The sequence below is a fragment of the Diceros bicornis genome, chromosome 2 (assembly GCF_020826845.1).
Source record: "Diceros bicornis minor isolate mBicDic1 chromosome 2, mDicBic1.mat.cur, whole genome shotgun sequence".
Classification (NCBI taxonomy): Eukaryota; Metazoa; Chordata; class Mammalia; order Perissodactyla; family Rhinocerotidae; genus Diceros; species Diceros bicornis.
In genome coordinates this window covers 45,151,097-45,172,276 of record NC_080741.1, presented here as the reverse complement: position 1 = coordinate 45,172,276, position 21,180 = coordinate 45,151,097, and positions in this window count along the sequence as shown.

Below are 21,180 nucleotides of genomic sequence, written 5' to 3'. Positions count from 1 at the left end.
GCCAAAGCCCTGTGGATCCCTCCATTGCCAGCTGAGTGCAAGTGCTTCTGTGGTTAGTGCTATGATCGCCATAATGTTGGTGATCCTTGGGGGGACCCGAGCTCCTTTGGGAAGCCGCAGGTACAAGCACCCCAACCACACATCAAGTCTACACCTCTTATTACTACCCCAAACATGGAGGTCTTGCTGCCTTCATAACCAGATGCCGCCATGATGAGACTCCTATCCTGGTGCCTCCCATTTCCTTCCAGGCAGCATCACAAGTCTCCACCACACCTCCTATGGAGAAACACCTCTGTGCGAGTCAGTCACAGTGCGTGGCATGCTGGCACATAGATGGCAACACACACCTGCAGGCTTTCCAGTGCTAGGCTGAGCAACACCTGCCTGTATGCCCTCCCATGCCGCTCCCACTGCAGCAAGCTGGGCCCGCCCCTGTTTCCTCACTGCCAGCCTCAGTGGGCCAACAGTGGCGTGGCTGACAACTGCTTTGATTACCAAACACACTGCCCAGAGGGGCAATTCCTGCAGTGGACTGGATACATCTGAAAGACATTACCAACCAAACTCTGGCCCTAGGGTCAAGGTAGTGATTTGAGAGCTCAGCATCTGCGGAGCTTGTCTGTTCCTATTGTTCTGTTGAGTGATCACAGCAACCTGTATATGAATTTACATGTGATGGAAAAAACAGGGATATCTTTCTGGTTTCAGGTTTCTTGATCCAGGGGCTAAAAAGTATCATTAGGACTTGTTTTCTCTTAGTCTTTTAGCTCTGCCATCCATTTGTGGCTCCATTCTGGAGCTCCATGTTGCGGCTCTCTCCATATTGAAGGTTAGATGGCTGTAGAATGACTGACTTCGGAGTTTTGCTCAATGGGAAAGAGGAAAAAACTCTTCCAGTGACTTGCACAAAAATTCCCACGATTTCCTCTGATTCGACTGGCTTAGAGTGTGTGCCTGTCCGTGAAGCAATCACTGTTGCCATGGGGGATGAGCTCTGCTCCTGATGAATGAAGACAGGACAGATTCTCAAACAAAAATCAGAGGTCTTACTAAGGGTAACAGACACTGAGTAGTCAATCCACTGATGTCCAGCACAGGTACATGAGGAGATTTCCTCAATGAGACCTGGAGAAATGAAGTGATCTCTGCAGGGTCACGCAGCAAGAGAGGGGCGAGGTGGGGTGGAGGGGCGGGTCTTAAACTCAGTCCTTCCATCTTTAAGGTCCACTGTGTGCATGTGACTTGACAAAATCCTGGATGTCCCCATTGTGGCTAAAATGTCAATGGGAAACCCAGAGGTTTGGCAACGTTGTGTACGTGCAGAGACTGTCCTTGGGATCCCTACTACTTCACGGCAGAGCTGTTGCCTATCCATTCACTATCCTCATTTTCCCGCCCCCTCAGCTCTTGTCTTGCCTCCACTATATTACAGCAATAGCCTTCCAACTCTCACCATGCCTCTAGCTCTACAGGCTTTCCTACCCATTGCAGGGAGCAATCTTTCCCCGCCCAGAGCTCTTCAACACAGAACACCCTTCTGGAGCGCTCCTGCTGGCCCCTGCAGGCCTTTCCCTTGCCACGTCCTGCTCATGCTCTGCATCCAGCCCAAGGAGATGCTGATTTCCCCTGTCCCAAGACATCATTACCTGAGGTTGCACCATCAACTGAATTACCCTTTTAAGAATAAAGAGCAGTGTAAAATGGGAAATATGGTTCTTACCATTTCCAAAATTGCTCCAGGCTCTACAGCATCTAGTCATTGGCAGTGCCCTCTGGCCAGAATATTCCTCAACTGCCCACTCCTCTCGGCTGGGCTGACTCATTCTGATCCTTCATATCAGCTTAGATCTCACCTCCCCCAAGAAGTCTTTCCATTCACCCTCTTAGGAGCACCTCAGCTTCCTTGTGGGCAAACCACCAGAGAATGTGGTCTTGTTAGGGCAGTAACTACAGTGGAAGCCCACCTTCCACAAATGTGAAAGGCAGATCCCTACTGTGACCATCCCCAACAGACAAGGACAGGTCTGAGGCCTGTGTTTGGCCGCTGCAATACTTTCTTCTGGAAAACACCAGGTGGAAGAAATGGATGAAGTTCTTTCATCCTGTTAGCGCTGGCCACATTCTTCTGCTATTAAGCCATTCCTGTAGATCCCTCTTCTTAGCCTCTCTACCTCAACCTGCCTTCTTTCCTGCCTGTATCCAAGCTGGTTCTATAACCTTCTTGTAATTCTGTGGTTCATTATCCTTTCAGTAAATTCAATTTTGCTGCTATTAGACAAAATCTATTTCTGTTGCCTGCAATCAAAGGTCCTTGACTGATACACTTTATTTCTTTCCATTGCTCTCCACTGTGTCCCCAACGCTTCTCACTGTGCCTGGCACAGAGGAGGCACCAAATAGCTGATACATGAATGCCCTATGAACTGGCTCCTGGGGCCACATCCCTTTCTCCAGGCCTCTGCCAGCTGGCACTTCTCTCTCACACCACAGTGCAACCAACCCAGCCACAGGGCACTTCTTGGGTCCCCTACCTCCTTGTCCCCTGCCCACAGCACAGTGACTTCTTTGACTGGCTTTTAAACAGTGCTTTACCCTAATCAGAGGCAAAAGCTGTCTTTCTTTTGGATCAGTCCCCATAAGGCTAGTGCCTTGCAGAGCTTCTGCTCAGCTGACTATCCTGTTCTTCAAGTTCTCTTTCCCGGGCCGGCCCGGTGGCGCAAGCGGTTAAGTGCTCACACTCCGCTGTGGCGGCCTGGAGTTCGCCGGTTGGGATCCTGGGCGTGCACCCACGCACTGCTTGTTAAGCCATGCTGTGGCGGCGTCCCATATAAAGTAGAGGAAGATGGGCACAGATGTTAGCCCGGGGCTAGTCTTCCTCAGCAAAAAAGAGGAGGATTAACATTCGATGTTAGCTCAGGGCTGGTCTTGCTCAAAAAAGAAAAAAAAAAAATTCTCTTTCCTTGTCATTTAATGTAGTTTAAAAGCACATGAGGGGCCATCGATACTGGATGGCTTTACGATAATCTTAGTGTCCTGTAGTTTGTAACAAATATCCGAGGATCCATTTTTTTTTCACTTTATTCTGATTTGGGATTTGGTTACTTTCAGTAAGCAGCCAAATTCCAGCAGAAAATGGCTTCTTTGGGTGATTTCTTTGGACTATATGTGGGAATTGGAATCATTAGATAAAATGGTGGAACAGGTACGTAACTCTTAAAACCTGTTTCGTGTTGCAGGAAATTGAGGCATTAGCCCAGGCATTAATAATTTATTGTGAAGTAATCTATCAAACATCACAGCCAGCATAAGCAAGCCCCTCAGCTGATGGAATGGAATTTTGTGTGGGTAGGTTTTAGTGGAATAAGAGAGCTATCTCCCAAACCTGGCAAGCCAAGGCTTGGATTTTCTTGCAGAGCACTGCAGAGAGGGGAGAGATAGGGGGAAACAGGTAGAAAGAGGAGAAGCTGTTGGTAGGGTAAAGGCGTTGGGCACCTGGTCACAGTGGGTACACGACACTGAATGGGAAGGTGGGAGAGTCTGGAGGTGAATCTATTCATGCTTCGTAGAAACCAATATTATACCTGTACTTTGTTCCTGTGTTTCCTTTACCAAATATTTTTATTGTTATGAAAAATTTCAAACAATTCAGAAAGGTACAAGACAGAAAGACATGCCCTTCCATTCCCCACCAGAAGCCCATCTGCTGAAAGAAACCCCTGTTAATAGTTTGGTAATAATAACTGTTCTTTGGTTTTGCTTGTCTTTTTGAAGGAGATAAGTTGTTCCTCCTCATTGTAGCTCAAGGTGTTTTCAGTTCCAGACTCCACGGAGTGCAAACAATGATGGAGATAAAGGACAAATCTGAAGCAGAGTGCTCCTCTAGGCAACAGGGCCCCTGGAGGACGCTGCTCCAGCCTCAGGCAAGAAACTTGGTCCTCGTGGTTATTGTCAGGGGACCTGGTGCTTTGGGCTCCTGTTGAGCTTCTGTGCCTCTCACATTCCCCCTCCATACCCATGTCCTTTTTCAGAACAGAGAGGCATGTTTTCTAAGGTTCCTCAACCACTTCTTTCTCCACCATGGGTCATCAAAGATGCACCAAGATCATCTCTCCAGTTTCCATTTCTCAAAATGCAGTGTCAGAGACATTGCTCTGTTTTCATTCAAACCGAAATAATATACCAACTTGTTTAAACCTAGAGAGCCAGAAAGGAAATTCCTGTTTACCCAAAATCCAAATAATAAGGAAGCTCAAAGAGCCAGACAATATTTTACATGTCACTTCTCTGAGAAAGAGACAGATAACAATGGAAATAGTTTGAATGGGGAATTAAGTCCCCAAAGCAACTCCCAGAGTCAACTGCAGTCTTACTTCTAGTTCCTGACACTCTTGTATCTACAGGGCCATGTGAGACAATCAAACAATAAGAAAAACTTCCAAGCACTGCCAGGTTCCGACCCAGTGGAGTCCATAATACTTTTGTTTTACACAGGCAGAATTTGGCAGGTAGATCCACCCATTTATTGAATTTATTGAACATTTACCATGTGTCTGGCTGAGTGCTAAGCGCTCTTTGAGATCCCACGTAAAAAAATAGTCCAGCTATTTGGTTTTGAGGACACACTCTACAACACGTTGGAATTGAGGCACAAGTAACCATCACGCAGAGCAATGTAGGAGCAAAGAGCTAGAAGAGAAGTTCAAAGTGGTAGAGGAGTTACCTGCAGGTGTGACAGCTTCTATACTGGCTACAGGGAGGGCTTCTTGGAGGAGGAAGGAGCATTTGTGTTGAATTCTAAGAATGGGTGATAATTTGACAGGTGGATGTAAGAACTGGGTGGGATAGTGGGAGACAGGCATTCTAGGTGGGAGGAATCAGGAGCGAAGATGTATGGGGCTAAATTATAGCAGTATGCAGCATGGTAGAATTGCACGTACACAATGTTGAATAAAGGAAGCCCGCTGCTGAAGAAGGTCTACTGTAGGATTCCATTTGATAAAGTTTTAAAATATGCAAACTGAACAATAGTGATTAGAAACTTCACTTTAGTGGTAAAAGGATAAAGAAAAGCAAAGGAATCTTTACTATAAAGACCAGCAGAGTTGTTTTTCTTAGGAGGGGAGGGAGCAAATTTTTTTATTTTTATTTTTGCTGAGGAAGGTTCGCCCTGGGCTAACATCTGTGCCTATTTTCCTCTATTTCATGTGGGTCTATTCCTCTATTTCAGCTGTGGGTCGCTGCCACAGCATGGCTGATGAGTGGCGCAGGTCCACGTCTGGGATCTGAATCCATAAACCCAGGCCACAGAAGCTGAGTGTGCCGAACCTAACCACTAGGCCACGGGGCCTGCCCCACTTTTATATTTTTATGTTATATTTTATAGCAGTCCACAGCAACCTCTTCTGTCCATGCTCTGCCAAAGGTGAAACAGTTCATGTGTCCCATATCTTCTTGAAGGGGTTTGTCATCTCTCAAATTTAGTCCATCCAGTATTCTTGTGACCTAAGCTTTCTGATGGGCTCAAAAAAACTCATGATTTTGTAGATTGTCTGTCTTTTCATGTTGCTAGGGCGGGTGTGATGTTCTCTTGTTGCTTTCTGCATCCTAAGTGGGATTTTTATGTTATATCTCACAATAAAAAATGGTTTGAAAGAAACAGTATTGGCTAGAAAGTGCTTTAAGGCTGGACAAGAGGGTGGCTGAAGAATTGTCAGGGAAGCGAGATTGAGGGCTGGGCTGGAAGGAGGAGGGCTTATAATGTCAGGCTGAGGGATATGGCTGAGTTTGGAAGGCAATGGGGAGTAGCTTATCAGCAGGAAAGGAGAGATGCTTGGGCACAAAGCCATCAGCAGGGGCCAGGACAAGAGTTCAGTTGAGCCAACACAAAGGGCTGCCCAGTGGAGGGCAGGAGAAATGAGGAAGAAGGGGAGAGATGTGCGTGGCATTTGTGGCTGATGGAGAGGAGGGGGTAAGGGCCTCAATGTGTTAAGAGTCTAACAACGTCCTGGGCAGGGGTGGTGCGGGAGCATGCCAAGATATTGTCAGTCAAGAGGTCATGGTTGGGGTGACATTGATACCACGTTTGGTGCCAGGATAAAGACATCTGCAGACAGTTTTAAATGCGGGAAATACTAGAATTCCCTCCCAGAGCTGCTGGGGATTAATTAAGAAAGTGTGGAATGGCTTGGTGACACCTAACAGGTAATGTTCTGCCTGGAAGGTGAGAAACCCATGCTACACACAGGACTTATGTATAATTAGTTTGTTCCTAGCATTCATATTTAATGTCCTGTCTTCTACTTTGCAGCTGATTAACATCATTGAGTTGACTCTCATACCCACCATCTGTTAGTAGCTATCTTTCCCGTCATTCATCATGTCTTTATGGCCCTGGTGATAACCATGAGTTTAGGTCCTCAGAGCCCCAGGGATCCTTTGCTCGGTGTCAAGTCCTCAATACATCATTTATTCTAGTAGACCTCACTCTTGCTGGAGTACAGACTGAAGGGCTTATCCTTTACATTTGAAATTCAACTTGGAATCTGGAAGAACAGCCCTGTGTTATTGTAACAAACAGCATTGTTGATTCTGTGGCTTTTAGCGATGCCTCAACCCTAATCCTAAACCTCACGCTAACTTTTTATATTGGATTTCTTTGAATATTTAAATGCCTTAAAACTTATGTCAAAAACTCAGCCAAAACGCTGGGGGAATGTTCCGTTTTTTTCCTAGAGCTACACTGAATTAAATTCTTCCAAATATTAAAAAATAAACATCAATTTGTTGGTGGGGGACTTCTTTGTTTCCTAGCTGCCTGGGTTTAATTTGCACCATACCATGGGAAAGAACTGAAAACCATCCCTTGTGGTGCTCTGAGAGCTCCTGGAGACCCGGATGGAAGATGATTCCACCACCTTTAGTGGATCTCGGAGAGGCCAGGCAATTATATGTTAAGATGAGATGGACCACTACAGAGTGTCAGTAGGGCAGAGGCACAGAGGAAAAACATGGTACATGTATGGGTTTGTTAGTGAGGTTTTAACACTTAGAGTTGGCAAGGCTTTAGTCTGTCTCCCCCATCCCCGTGCAGATGCTGGGGAGGAGGACAGGGTCCCAGAAGCCCTGGATGTATAACTGGCTGTGCTTACTTTATTTTATCACATTCTTGCTTTTCCTTCACTCGTCATAATATTGTCAATTTTTTTCTTTATTCAGAAGATTGAGCAAAGCAAAGGTTTTAAAATTTTTGATGGGTAAGATATATACAGTGAACGGTATAAAGAGCACCAATCTTAAACGTTCAGCTCAGTAAGTTTTTTGCAAGTGTGAAAATAAATGAAGACCATCCAAATGAGAACAAATAAAGCCTATTTATTCAGAGCTTGCTATAGCGAGGGAGTCAGCACCATTGCTTGCCTTCGGGAGACCCAAAGGCAGGCAGAGGAGTGGGAAAGCTTTCTAGCAGAAAAATAGAAGGCTTCAGGCATGCTCTGACTAGGGGTTGTGGGCATGGAGGAGCAGGAGTATCTAGAAGCAGGGCATCCTATGTGATTGGTTAGGGGAGCATGTTTGATATTTGGCTTTCTCTGGTTGGTCCTGAATTGGAAGCAGTTTGCAGAGGCAGTGGAGGTTGGTGGTGGGAAAAAAATAGAAAAGCTGACTGTTATTGACCAAGTTCTGACTCTGTTCTGGGCCAATTGCTGCAGAGGTTGTGGTTTGGTTTTGGCTTCCCGGGCTGGTTGCTGCAGAGGTTGTGGTTTGGCTTTCTGGGCTTCTTATGTAAGACAGAGTCCTACTGTCACATATGGTCTGGCCATTGTCCATTTGCATATTCAGTCTCTCACGTGTGTATATAGTCATGTCGCCACCATCCAGAACAAAGGGAATCTTGTGTGTTTGAAATTATTTATTTAGTGTTTTTGAGTACATGTAGTACAAAAAAAATGTTAGAGCCACTTCTTATTTATGGAAGTCCCCCCACCTTGCCCTCACCATATTTAGGGAGGTAATTGCTTAAAGTGGTCAACATAATACAAGGAGTTACATCCAGGAAAAAGTGCTTGCCGGATGTTCATGCAAGATGCAAGTTTTTCTTTTCTTATTCTTAAATGTCTCTGATTTGAAGGAAGAAGAGATTATGAGAAGAGGTGAACAAGAAGAGAGTGCTGAGTGGATTGTGGAATCTGGGCAAAAGAGGATGTGACAAAGAGGAGGTCTGGAGGTGCTGTGTGTGGCACAGGAAAGGAAGTGTTGGGGGTCAGGGAGGAAGAGAAGGAGCAACTGGTGAAGGAGTGTGGGGTGAGAGACTTCTAACAGGAAGCCAAAGACTTGGCTGCCATCATACCCTACTCCTTCAGACTGCCTCTTTCCTGCTTCCATAGAAATACAATTCTTAGCTGGGTGCATGGCCACCCGGGGGGAAAAAACAAGATTACATTTCCCAGTCTCCCTTGCAGTTTAGTGTGGTCCCTTGACTATTTCCTGACCAATAGGATGTGAGTGGAAGGGATGTGTGGAACATCCAGATTGTTCTCTTATTGGGTTCTCTTATCGAGTGCCCTCCTCTTCTCCTTTGCTGCTAGAATGTGCACATGGTGGTGATGAGTCATCTTGGATCACTGAGATGAGGGCAACACTCTAGGGATAGTGGAGAGCAAGATTGAAGGACACTGGGTCCCTCCATCATAAGCCATCATACCTGCCCTGGACGCTTATGTCCAGGTTGTTACAGGAGAGAGAAATAACTTCCATCTTGTTTGAGCCACTGTTATTTGGATCTCTCTTATATCACCTCAGTCTATAAGGCTTCACTTTTCCATCCATCCTCTTATCTGCTCTGCTGTATTTAATAGAATTTGGTACTTTGCCACCCAATACTCCCCTTGGAATGTGCCTGGAGATAAACCCTGCTGGTCTTATCCCCAACACATATACTGGGAGTGGCCTAAGGAGGAAGCAATGCAATCACAATGATGGCGCCTGTGCCTTTTGGCTCTGGCTTCATAGCATCCACCAGCAAGCCAAGATGTTAGCACACTTGAAACTCCAGACTTCCACACACTGGGAGCCAGGCTCACTGGAGGCTATGATCTAAGGATGCAATGAGGCTGTTTTGGGGGCTTCACTGCCATCCCTTCTTGCATACAGCTCAGGACAACTTTTTTTGATCCTAAATGGAAGCATCTGTGCTAAACATCATGGTTCTGTTCCAAATCTCATTTATGCTCATCAGCTGTGTTGATAATAATGTAGGTTTACTTCTTTTCTTTTCTTTTCTTTCCTTTTTTTTTGTATCTCTCAGCATCAGGATCTAGAGTCAACTCACCCTGGGACTTTTGATGAACCTCAAGGATGCCCAGTTCTTAACATGCCTAGTGTTTGTAAAACAAGGACCACTTACTTTTCTGGCCTATTGCACAATTAAATTAACATTCATAAAACTTCCTGAGATGTTCCAGGCACAAGCCATTACCCATAACATTTTGCTGTGTTCCAGTGGGCCCCTTATATTGCTAATTGCTGGAGTTCCACAATTGCCTGCCCTGGTTTGTGCAGAGGGTGGCCAAACAGTGGTCTCAATACTTTCCTCTTGCCTGCTTAATTGTTGCCAGACTTGCTGTTCTCAAGACCAGAAATCACGCCAGCTGAATTGGCTTTGTGTTTGGGGCATTTGCCTTAAATGATGCCAAATCTATTCTTGACCCTAATTATATGAAATATGCTTCAATAATTTTCCACTAGGTGAATTAAAATAATGTCAGCACTGCTGCTCGAACCTCTCCTCCTCACTATAACTCGATTAAGAAGCATTCAAGGATCTTGAAACATATCATGTATTTCTTCCCGTGCTATTATACTCAGGGTCCCTCAAAGAGCTGCCACAACCCGAATCTAGTGCCAGGACTCTAGTGAAAGGAACTGAGATGGATTGTGGGCTGAATTTTAAACTTAGAGCATTTCCAACACCAGAATCTGGGCTTCTCCTCTCTCTGTCTCTGTCTCTCTCTCCACACACAAACATACACTCTTTGGCTGCAAAGGATTCTTGTTCCCAACTTTTTCCCATACAACTCACTCCCACACACCCATTCTTTTGTATCTGTTATCGAGCAGAGTTTTGCTAAGGAGTTGCTCCATTTCCAGAGCATTGGGACTCCAGCATTGCACAGGCAGTTGTTTTTTTGACTGCATTCCAGATGGATGCTTCCGGCCTCCTTGTTTACCGTGGGACACACACACAGGCTCTTGTTTCCCCTCATTCTCCTTTGAGCACCAAGTTTCTCCGTGTTTCAGTGGCCACGGAAATCTCTCCTCCAAACACATCCTGTGAAACACAAAGACCAAAAACATCCCAAACTGGAAGTCTGACTTGGGGTTGTTATGCTTATTTCTTACCGCCCAAGTTAATCAGATTTTACACATTCTAACAGCATGTGTCCCGTTAGCCAAGAGGGGGTATAATATTCTTATTATATTGTTAGGATATTGTTAGGATAAAAATGTCCTGATTTTATTTCATGTCTATGAATGGGTGCGAAACCATGATACATGTCTAGTTCTTTAAGATACCCAAATAAGTATATTGAAAGCTGGTCGAGTTGCCAAGATGACAACTGCCTTGACTATTATGCTCCTTGATCTCCACATTTGTTTCAGCAACTTGGCCAAAGCCTCATATTCATTTATCTTCTCTACAGAAAGTCGAGGAGCTCAACCCTCCCCTCTGTCTCCCTCTGTAATGAGCCTTGGGCCAGCTGATGAATTGGTATCTCCTCAAAAAGTTTTCATTTCTTTGTTTCTAGGAAAGTGTTGGAGGGTCTATTCATCCAGAGAAGACCCAGGAATCCCTAGACTGGTAACTACACTCCAAGTCCAGAAGAGGGGCAAGAAATTCCTCTCTTTCTACAGTGTTCTCTCTACAGACTTCTTTAGGGATATCCCTCTGCAGGTGAGTTGGGTTGGTCCTGGGTTCCGAGCTATATATCCATCATAAAATTTTCCTGGCCTGCTCCCCAACCTCTGCGTGTGTTCTCTGAGTCACCATGGCCAGGACCTCAGCTGTTCTAGCACGGGGTCATTCCCCATGGAGCGCTTTTCTGGATAAACAGTGTTATTCCTCTGAGACTCACCTCCCCACCCCCTACTTATCCTCAATTCAATTCAGCACGCAAATATTGAATGCCTGCTTTATGCCAGACAAAGCAGGCAGCGTGTTCTTAACAATTTTTGAGTCTTGCGTGTCTAAAAATCATGACAAAACATGGCATTAAAAAACATGACAGCTGTGGACCCTCTTTCTAGAGAAATGCACGTACATATGAATTTTTCTAGGCAATCTCCGGAAGCCAGACAAAATACTCTAGGTTAAGAACCTGCTGAATGAAAAGAAAGTGCATGAGACTTAGACACATATGGGGCTGAGACCTAGCTCTGTCATTTACCAACAGTAGGACCATGGGGGAACCCCCTCAAACTCTCTGAACCTCAGTTTGTTCAACCCTAAAACGGGACTGCTAATACTTGTCTCACCCTCATGAGATTGTAGTGAGATTTTATGAGTGAATGGGTATAAACATAGAAAATGTTATACCTGAGCACTCCCCACACATGTGAATTGATAAGGATTTCAAAATCTCACCTTTTGGAAGGAGAGAAGTGAAGATATGTGATTGCCAATGTTTTACAAATGAAAATTCCAAGATGGGCTAAATGACAAGCTTTGCCAAATTGAATCTAATCTTATAAATCTTCAGGGACAAGAAGACGATAAAATATTAGGGACTATAGAGTTTTCCAGATCTGGTTCAGGCTCTGATCTCACCTTCGAGAGCCCCCTCATTTGCCAACAGGGTGAAGAGCAACCTTGGCTCTCATTCCTGGAATCATTCCTGTTGGTTGATGTCTCTCTGAGGACTGCAAGGCTCACACAGGGAAACCAATTCAGCTGGAAATCTAATACACCCATGATTCATTTGGCTCAGAACTAATCCGGGGGGAGGTTTCTTGGGGGTATTAAAATGTATTCCTTTCGCCTTCAGTGCTTTAATAGTAGTTCCCCGGGGTTTTTGCCCTTACTTCAGTTCTCCCAAGATGATTCTAGGTTGAGAGTTTGGATGGTGCTGCCAGAAATGTGATTGGTTTAGAATATCTGAGCCTACATTCTGTTGTGAAGAAACTGGTGAAGGATCCAAGCTTGGCTTCCATTTGCCTATGATAATTGTATTGAACCTGGAGCAGATACTCCACTAATAGGTGAGGAAGCAGGAAGAACTGGAATTCTCTGTTCAAAATCTAAACAGAATCTGTTCCCAAGAAGTTTCTAGAAGCTCTTTAAAATTTGATTGTGTTTACGTCTAAAAGTAGAACACGACAGCTTGGTGTACAAAAGGTATGTCAGCAGCCCTGTGTACCAAAGGTTTGAACATCACAAAAGCTTGGGAAGCCAGGGAGGGAGGGAGGAAGGAAAGCCAACAGAAAATCAAAGCCAGTGAAAATTCAATGTCAGCAGTTCCCAAACGAACAGGAACTGGATCCATAGCTAATGACTAGAGTGGGAACATGGTCTAGGAGGCGCATATCAGGATAGGCTCAATCATCTTCTTTACAGGAGCGTTTCATGGGATGTATCTGAGGACACTGACTCTCTCCTTCCTTACGTCGAAAAATATTGCATTAAATCTTTTTTTTTCAGATGAGCAAGCAAATAACAACATTGGCTGTTCGGAGAGTCACTGAAGATACTGTGTAACATTAAAAATTAAATTATATAGGGGCCGGCCCGGTGGCGCAAGCGGTTAAGTGCGCGCGCTCCGCTGCGGCGGCCCGGGGTTCGCTGGTTCGGATCCCGGGCGCGCACCGACGCACTGCTTGGTAAGCCATGCTGTGGCGGCGTCCCATATAAGGTGGAGGAAGATGGGCACAGATGTTAGCCCAGGGCCGTCTTCCTCAGCAAAAAAAGAGGAGAATTGGGGGATGTTAGCTCAGGGCTGATCTCCTCACAAAAAAAAAAAAAAAAAAAAAAAAAAAAAAAAAATTAAATTATATAAAAATAGATCATAACAAGGAACATTTGTATTGGGCTTTACAGCAAACCTCAGCCTTGGGTAGACTTTCATTCTTTTGATCCTCACAACAGCCCTGCAAGGCAGATAAAACAGACAGCTTTTATTAATCTCACTATAGAATGAAACTAAGGCTCCGTGGGCTGTCTAAGGCCACAGACTGTCCTTTCTCAGCTTTGTGGTTCTCTTCAAGTCATCAGGCCACAACAGGAGAGAGGGAAGAAGCTCTGAATCAATAGCTGGCCAAGGGGAAGAGGATGGAAGTTGGGACATGGACTCCTGTGAGGTCCCACACCACAGGCCAGAAACACCAGGTACAATCCAGGGCTGCTTGGGTCTAATGGTCCAAGGGCAAGTACAAAATGAGGCTGGGTAGGGAAAGTAGAGATGGCAAGGAGGCCACAGGAGTGATCTGCAGGGATTCCTGAGGAATTTGAGGAGCCCACATCCTGTTGGGGGAGCATTTTGGTAAAGGGTCCAAGGCTCTGCTTCCACCTGCCTTTGATGGTTTTGTTGAGATTTGATCGGGGGCTGGTAGTCCAGTAGTGAATGGGAAGAGCTTCAAACCCAGGTTTTTCTAGATTCCTTAGTCCAGTGCTCTTTCAACTTCAGTAAATGGTCTGTGTAGAAAGACCAAAAATATGTGCGTGCATTTTAACAACTTGTCCCTGGCAGCAAAATGAAAACCATGAATCAGCTAGAGTCAAGTCCTGTGTGCAGGACATATTTGACCCTAATCACACAAATATGCCTGTCAAAAAGGGGCCACAAATGCTGGAAAGTGTCTGCATCATGTGCCTGAGCCACTAGGATCTAAGAACATCTGCTTGGGGGATGCTTCATGTCTTCTGCAAGGAGGTAAGTAGAAGTAACCTCCCTACCTATTAGAACCAAAATGCAGCTTCCCATAGGTGAGCCCGGCGCTCTTTCTTTTCCACTGAACAAGATTCCCAAGTGTGTTCATGACAACGAGTACTTTGAGACATTAACAGAGGTTATCCAAAGAAAGGCTTGGGGGGAAAACATGGTGCTGAGATAAACAAAGATTCAGCAGGCTTTTCACTGTGGACCATTCAGAACCCTTAATACACCAGGTGCATTGTGCACTTCCAGAAGGGGCATCTGGGATGCAGGGATTCCCAGATTTAGCCATGGACTCTTGCTGCGTGAACATCTTGGGAGAAGGGTGTGCTGCAAAACAAACTTTGTAGCATGATTTGGATCTTCTCACATTGTATTCAGATGAGCAAAGAAAATGTGGTTCTTTCATTTTTCTAAAACTGCTCTAATCTTCCTCATGAGAGCCCATCCTGTTGGGTAAGGGGTGAGAGCAACCATATTTACTTAGGTCCAATGTGGTTGGTTAAATGCAGTCATTTAAACAGTCTTTCTAGGTCTTTTGCGGAAAGTGCTCCGTCCCCACCTCTGCTCCTCCAAAGTGACATGTAAGTATAGGGGAGAGGGCTGTATTCTACATAGATAGCAGTGGGAGGGTGGCATGGTTGGATAGATGTGAGGTCCATTGGTTCCACGCCAGTCTCTGCTGTGGAGCAGCTGGCTGGGATTGCTGCAGGGTGGTGACCACTGGGTCTGGGTGCTTTCTTGGTGTCACTGCTGTCCTCTGCTGCCGCTATAACTCACAGACTGATCTCTCTCAGGCTGACTTGGCCCACCATTGCTTCTGTCAGCACCACAGGCCCTTCTGAGTTTCTGTTCCACTCTCATCTGCTCTGAGGCCGTCTCGCCTCTCACCAAGGGCTCCTGGCAGGCCCACTGCCTCTCAGTTCAGCTTTATTGTCCCCTGAGAGAGTACATGGGGACTGTGGTGTGCCTTCCACATCACATAGGAGCCAAACTCCCTCCACTAGATCATGCTATGCCCTGAGTTTTTTCTGATGTGGCTGCACGTGGAAGGTTGGTATGGGAGCTCACAGGGGAATCTCCCCACAGGGTTCCACATGAGATGTGGGGCAGAAATGCTGTCCCGAGTTTCTCTCCACTGATCTGACACACCACCTTAGCCCAGAGGCATGCCCAACCGCCGGTTTCTCCTTCCCCAGTCGCTTTCCTTTTCCCATTGAATGGGACTCTTCTATCTAAAGAGCTGGCATCAATTGATCATTTTCAGGCCCACCAGGACTGCACTTGTTCCTAAAGGGTCGGGATAGAGGGATTTACAAATCCCTTTCTGTAAAGACAAAGCTTGGATTCCAAGACAATTTTCTTGCTTCAAAATCCTAGTTTGGATGCTAGAAGCTAAATGTTAACTCTTCCTCTTTCTTTGCATTTATAAGATCCCTAAAATTCCCCAAAGCAAAAGAATTCCCCTTGAAGAAAAAGGGGGAGTCATCAGTACAAGAAAATATATATTTGTATATTTTAAAATATTATTTTGATTACATGGGATTTGCTACTTGGAGAATGGTATAACCACACCAAATGCAGTTAGTGGGACCTAAAACATTTAATTGAACAAAATGGCGGATCGTTCTTTTGAGAGTTAGTGAAAAACAGTTATTTTTCAGTCAGTCTATCGAGTTACAAAGAGCACAAAAGTAAAATAATGAAATGTATGCTGCACTCAACTGCCTCCAGCTGAACTGAGAAAGCTGGAAATGCCTCCTAGTCAGTCACTTCCTCACCCCGCCCACTGCAGACTCAAGAACCTTAGCCAAGCCCTGTGTGAGCACAGAGCACAGGGCCAAACGTGCGCTCTCACAGGCTTTTACTAGGATTATAACCACCCGATAGAGTACTACAGGCCCAGATTTTAGGGGACTAAGATGAACAGTTCTTCTGGAGATTGCCCAAATTTATAGCTTCCATGGTTGGAAGTTCTTTTAAAATTATTATTATGAAAAATTTCAAACATACAGAAAGGAACAGAAAATAGTAGAATGAAGCTCCATATATCCATCTTTTAGATTTAACAATTGTTAACATTTTTCCATATTCGCTTCATTTTTCTTCTGAAATATTGTTAAAGTAAATTACAGACATTATGGCATTTCATCCCTAAATACTTCTCAAACTGCAGAAAAAATTTCCTACATAACCATAATTCCATTTGTTAAAAAATAGACTTTATTTTTTAGAGCAGTTTCAGATTCACAGCAAAATTGAGTGGAAAGTATAGAGATTTCTCATATACACTCTACCCACCCACATGCATAGGATCCCCTGTTATCAACACTAGGGTGGTACATTTGGTGTAATCAATAAACCTACATTGACACATCGGTATCACCCAAAGTCCATAGTTAATATTAGAGTTCACTTTTGGTGTTGTATGTTCTATGTGTTTTGAAAAATGTATAATATCATGTATCAATCATTATAGTAGTATGCAGAATAGTTTCATTGTCCTAAAAATCCTCTGTGCTCTGCCTATTCATCTAACCCCCTAACCCTTGGCAACCACTGAACTTTCTACTGTCTCTATAGTTTTGCCTTTTCCAGAATGTCATATAGTTCTAATCATTCATAATGAAGCAGTCACTCTCCATTACCCTCCTCACTCCAGCCCCTGGCAACCACTAATCTACTTTCTGTCTTTATGAATTTGCCTATCCTGAACATTTCATATAAGTGGAATCATACAATATGGTACCTTCACTTTGCATGTTTTCAAGGTTCATCTATGTTGTAGCATGTTTCAGTACTTCATTCCTTTTTATGGCTGAATAATATTCCATTGTACAGATAGACCACATTTTATTTATCCATTTATCAGTTAATGGACGTTTGGATTATTTCCACTTTTTAGCTATTATAAATAATGCTGCTATGAACATTCATATATAAATTATTGTGTAGAAGTATATATATATATTTTTTTTTTTTTTTGCTGAAGAAGATTCACCCTGAGCTAACATCTGTGCCAATCTTCCTCTATTTTGTATGTGGAATGCCGCCACAGCATGGCTGATGAGTGGAGTAGGTCCACGCCCAGGATCTGAACCTACAAACCCGGGGATCCGAAGTGGAGCACACGGAACTTTAACCACTCGGCCACAGGGCTGGCTCCTGTAGGTGTATATTTTTAATTCTCTTGGATATATACCTAGGAGCGAAATTTCCAAGTCATAAGGTAGCTCTATGTTTAACATTTGAAATGACAAATTGTTTTCCAAAGTGAATGTACCATTTTGTAACTCTTAACTGAAATGAGTATGTAAGGTCTTTTTAAGAGACAGTGACTGGTTTCAATGCTCTCTAAGTATTTGCTAGCCTTGCCAATATGACTGAAATTCCCCTAATTCTTGGAACTAAGACATTGAAAGCTCTATGTTAAAAAATATATTCATCTAAGAGAAATAAGATATGGAGCAATTCCCAGTTAGAATGCATTTATCAATTTGGCATAAGTAAATAGAACATTGTTCAGGTAAGTTTTTTTTTTTTTTACTGGGAAATATTTGCCCTGACTAACATCTGTTGCCAATCTTCCTCTCTTCTTTTTTTCTTCCTGCCCAAAGCTCCAGTACATAGTTGTATATTCTAGTTGTAAGTCCTTCTAGTTCTTCTATGTGAGCCGCTGCCACAGTGTGGCTACTGACAGACGAGTGGTGTGGTTTCGTACCTGGGAACCAACCTGGGCCACCAAAGTGATGAGAGTGCCGAACTTTAACCACTAGGCCATCAGGGCTGGCTCGTGGTGGCAGCTCAGTTGAAGCTGGGGATAGGGGAGATAAGTTTTGATAGGGGAGAATGGTGAGGAAAGCTCCAGGTGGTCCAGCCTTGCTGAAGGAGGGCTGGCTTGGAGATAGATCATGAAGAAGGGGCAAAGAACGAATTTGGGGGAGACTGTTCTAAAGAACAGTCAGGTACAGGGGTGCATAGGCCACACATAACAATTTTGCCCAGGATTGGTACTCCTTTTTGTTATTCTAGGCCTGAGGATAGAGCTAAACATTTATAAAAATAAAATTAATTCTTACTTGATTTAATTTTTGTGTGTGTGAGGAAGATTAGCCCTGAGCTAACATCCGATGCTAATCCTCCTCTTTTTGCTGAGGAAGATTGGCCCTGGGCTAACATCCGTGCCCATCTTCCTCTACTTTATGTGGGACGCTGCCACAGCATGGTTTGACAAGTGGTGCGTCGGTCCACACCTGGGATCCTAACCTGCGAACCCCGGGCCACCGAAGCAGAGTGCGGGAACTTAACCACTATGCCACTGGGCCAGCCCCTGATTGAATTTTTGAAAAGGGATAAATCCAGTAGTGTGGTGGTAAATGTTTGACAACTGGCTCTCTTGGGGGAAAAAAAGCCCTATTTGTAGGATTTGCTGATTTCTGTGGTATAATTACCCTTACCATGCCCAATTTCAGGCTACCAATGTCATGTTATTGAACATGGCATTGGGAAGAGCTGTGCACAATCAGCTTTCTTGAGCCAGTAGAGCCGGCTCCAACGCACCATTGGTTGAAGTGAGGGATTAAAACAACAGATAGAATCAGGGTGTGGCAGCTCAGGTGAAGTTAGAACTGGCTAGATCAAGGGATATGAGAGAAGGTGGCAGAATGCAAGTAGGCCAGTCGCAGACGAGAAGAGTACCTTGGCATGGAAAGGCTGGTGTACACAGGGCTGGTCACTCACATGTTTTATAGGTTGAATCTTGGTGCAGCTCTGAGTTTCTCTTTTGCGATGCAAATAGCCTTCAGAAAGACAGAAACCTGCTCAAAAGGCTGCTGCCAAGGTTCTGTTGCGTGATGATAACAGTGCAGTCAGCCAGGCCAAACTGTTTTCTGTGCGGTGAAGGCTGAAACTGGATGAGGCTTGCTTGGACTGACTTGGCCTCCAGGAGGCTGAAATGAAATCAAAGAGACAGGAGAAATGAAGGCTTTTCCCTCTCTTTGGTGTGAGCCTACGTGGTGTAAGCCTATTTTCCATCAAGAATTAGTTATATAAAGAAAAAGAATCCAAGCAAATCTGGACCAGGTGTTCATTCCATTTAGTCCCAGAGCCAAGGAAAACCGTTTTCTGGGCACTGGAAAGAAGAAAAAGGAGAATGCCAATTAATGATTATCTTTCAAATTGTTTCTGTCATCCAAAAGACTGGATTTTGCCTGGTCCTCCAAGTTCCACTGGGCAGTTGAACCTCATTTCTGCGGAGAATTTTCTGATGATCATGATAAATTCACTCAGTGGGGAGTTTTGAAGAAGAATGACTTCCTCTTTAGAATCAAAGCTTTACCTGCAGCAGGTCTTTAGGCAGCCAATACAGGCAGTAAAAAACAAGAAATTCAGTTAGTCAACCAGGGAAGGGCAAACAGAAGGCGGCGGGATGTCACATAACCAGGCTGATGGATTTTTCACAGAATCGATGGGTGTTTTGGCGGAATTGTCCAGAGTGACTGGTTGCTTAGGTGATGAGCAGACACAGCTTTCTTCTAACTCAATGGGATGCCGATTATCTTTTCTTTACTTGCTAGACCCTCGGGGAAGTAGATCTGTATATTTTAGGAAGGTGCAATGTATTTCCTTTGTGAGTGAAATGAAACCAAAGAAATTTTGATAAATTATAAGTGCCCACTTATCCTGATTGAGAGAAAAGAAAGGTTGATTCTCCTTCCAGACCAGTCACTTGATCTGTCCAATCTGTTAAAGAATGATTGAACCAGCAACAATCACTTCCATGAAGTATCTACTAATTACGTTGCTCTATAAACAGTCTCTGCATTCAGACATGCCAATTGCTAAAAATGGATCATTACATCACAAGGGTGTTATTAGAGTTTTAACTCCCAGATTCAGAAGATCTTACCCTGAAATATGAGGGCTGATGTTTTATTTTCCTTTCCTGACTGTGCCCCAAATCTCATCTCATACAATCTGAAACCCTTGCTTTCCTCCAAATTCAAGTCTTTTGTCTTCTTTGTGTTATCAGTCTCATAACGTAGCCCAAAATACACCAATTCACACATTTCTTGTCTTATTCAGCAAACTCCCAGACAGCTGACAGAAAAGATAGCAGAACCAAGCCTGATATAGTCCATTCAGGCCTCCATGTTTATCTTTCAAGTGAGGGAGTTGGATTATGTGTCAATTAGGATTAGGTTCCCCTGTAACAGAGACCAAAATAACAATGGCTTAAATTAAACATGGGGTTATTTATCTCTCACATAGTGAAGCCTGGCAGTAAATAGTGCAGGGCTGGTACAGTAACTCCATGATCATCAAGGACCCAGATTCCTTCTATCTTGTTATTCTGCCATCCTCCAAACTTGACTTCCACCTCCTCGTGTAAGACGTCTGCTCTAGATCAAGTCAACGTGTCCACATTTCTGCCATCAGTAAAAAAGGGCCTATTGCATCTCTGAAATGACACTACCAGAAGTCACAGTCAACACATTCTCTTATAAGCCATTGGACAGCTGCAAGAAAGTTTGAGAAATGAGATATTTATTCTGAGAACTTGGGGATTCTACTACCATGAGGGAAAGGGAGAACAGATATTCTACCACAGATTAGATCAATGATTTTTAAATCGTGTCCTCAAAGTCGTAGGGTTTTGGTGTGTTGCACAGGGGTTACTGTGGGTTTGGGATGGGGGCGAATGTGTGGGTAAATTTTCATAGGATCCTAGAAAACTTCTCAAAATCAGGGCATCTAGATCCCCCTTTTTGAAGTGCAATTGTGTTAGAACATTTCTGAGCGTGGCAGTGGTCTGGATTGAGAGCCACCAGTAGCCGACTGGTAAGAATTCTCAGGGCCCCAGGGCAAGGGGTGCTTCAGTGGTGCCCTGGGCTGATCAAGGGGAGATCTGATTCCAGAGAAGGGTGCCAATCCTGGACAAGGACATGTTGAGCTGGTTATTAGACCAGTTTTCAACATCAACATCATATGGTAATGACACAAGCAACAGCAGCCGACAACCGGGCCCTGAAATTCTACTGATAAGATTCTGTATTTTTCTTTCTGAATGGGTTGTGATCCAAGTGATGATTAGCGTGTAGTTCTCAACCTTGGCACCATTTACATTCTGAGTCAGATGGTTCTTTGCTGTGTATGGCTGTAATGTGCTTCTACTCATTGTGAAAACCAAAATGCCTCCAGACATTCCCAAATGTCCCCTGGGGGCAAAATCATCCACAGTTGAGAACCATTGGGC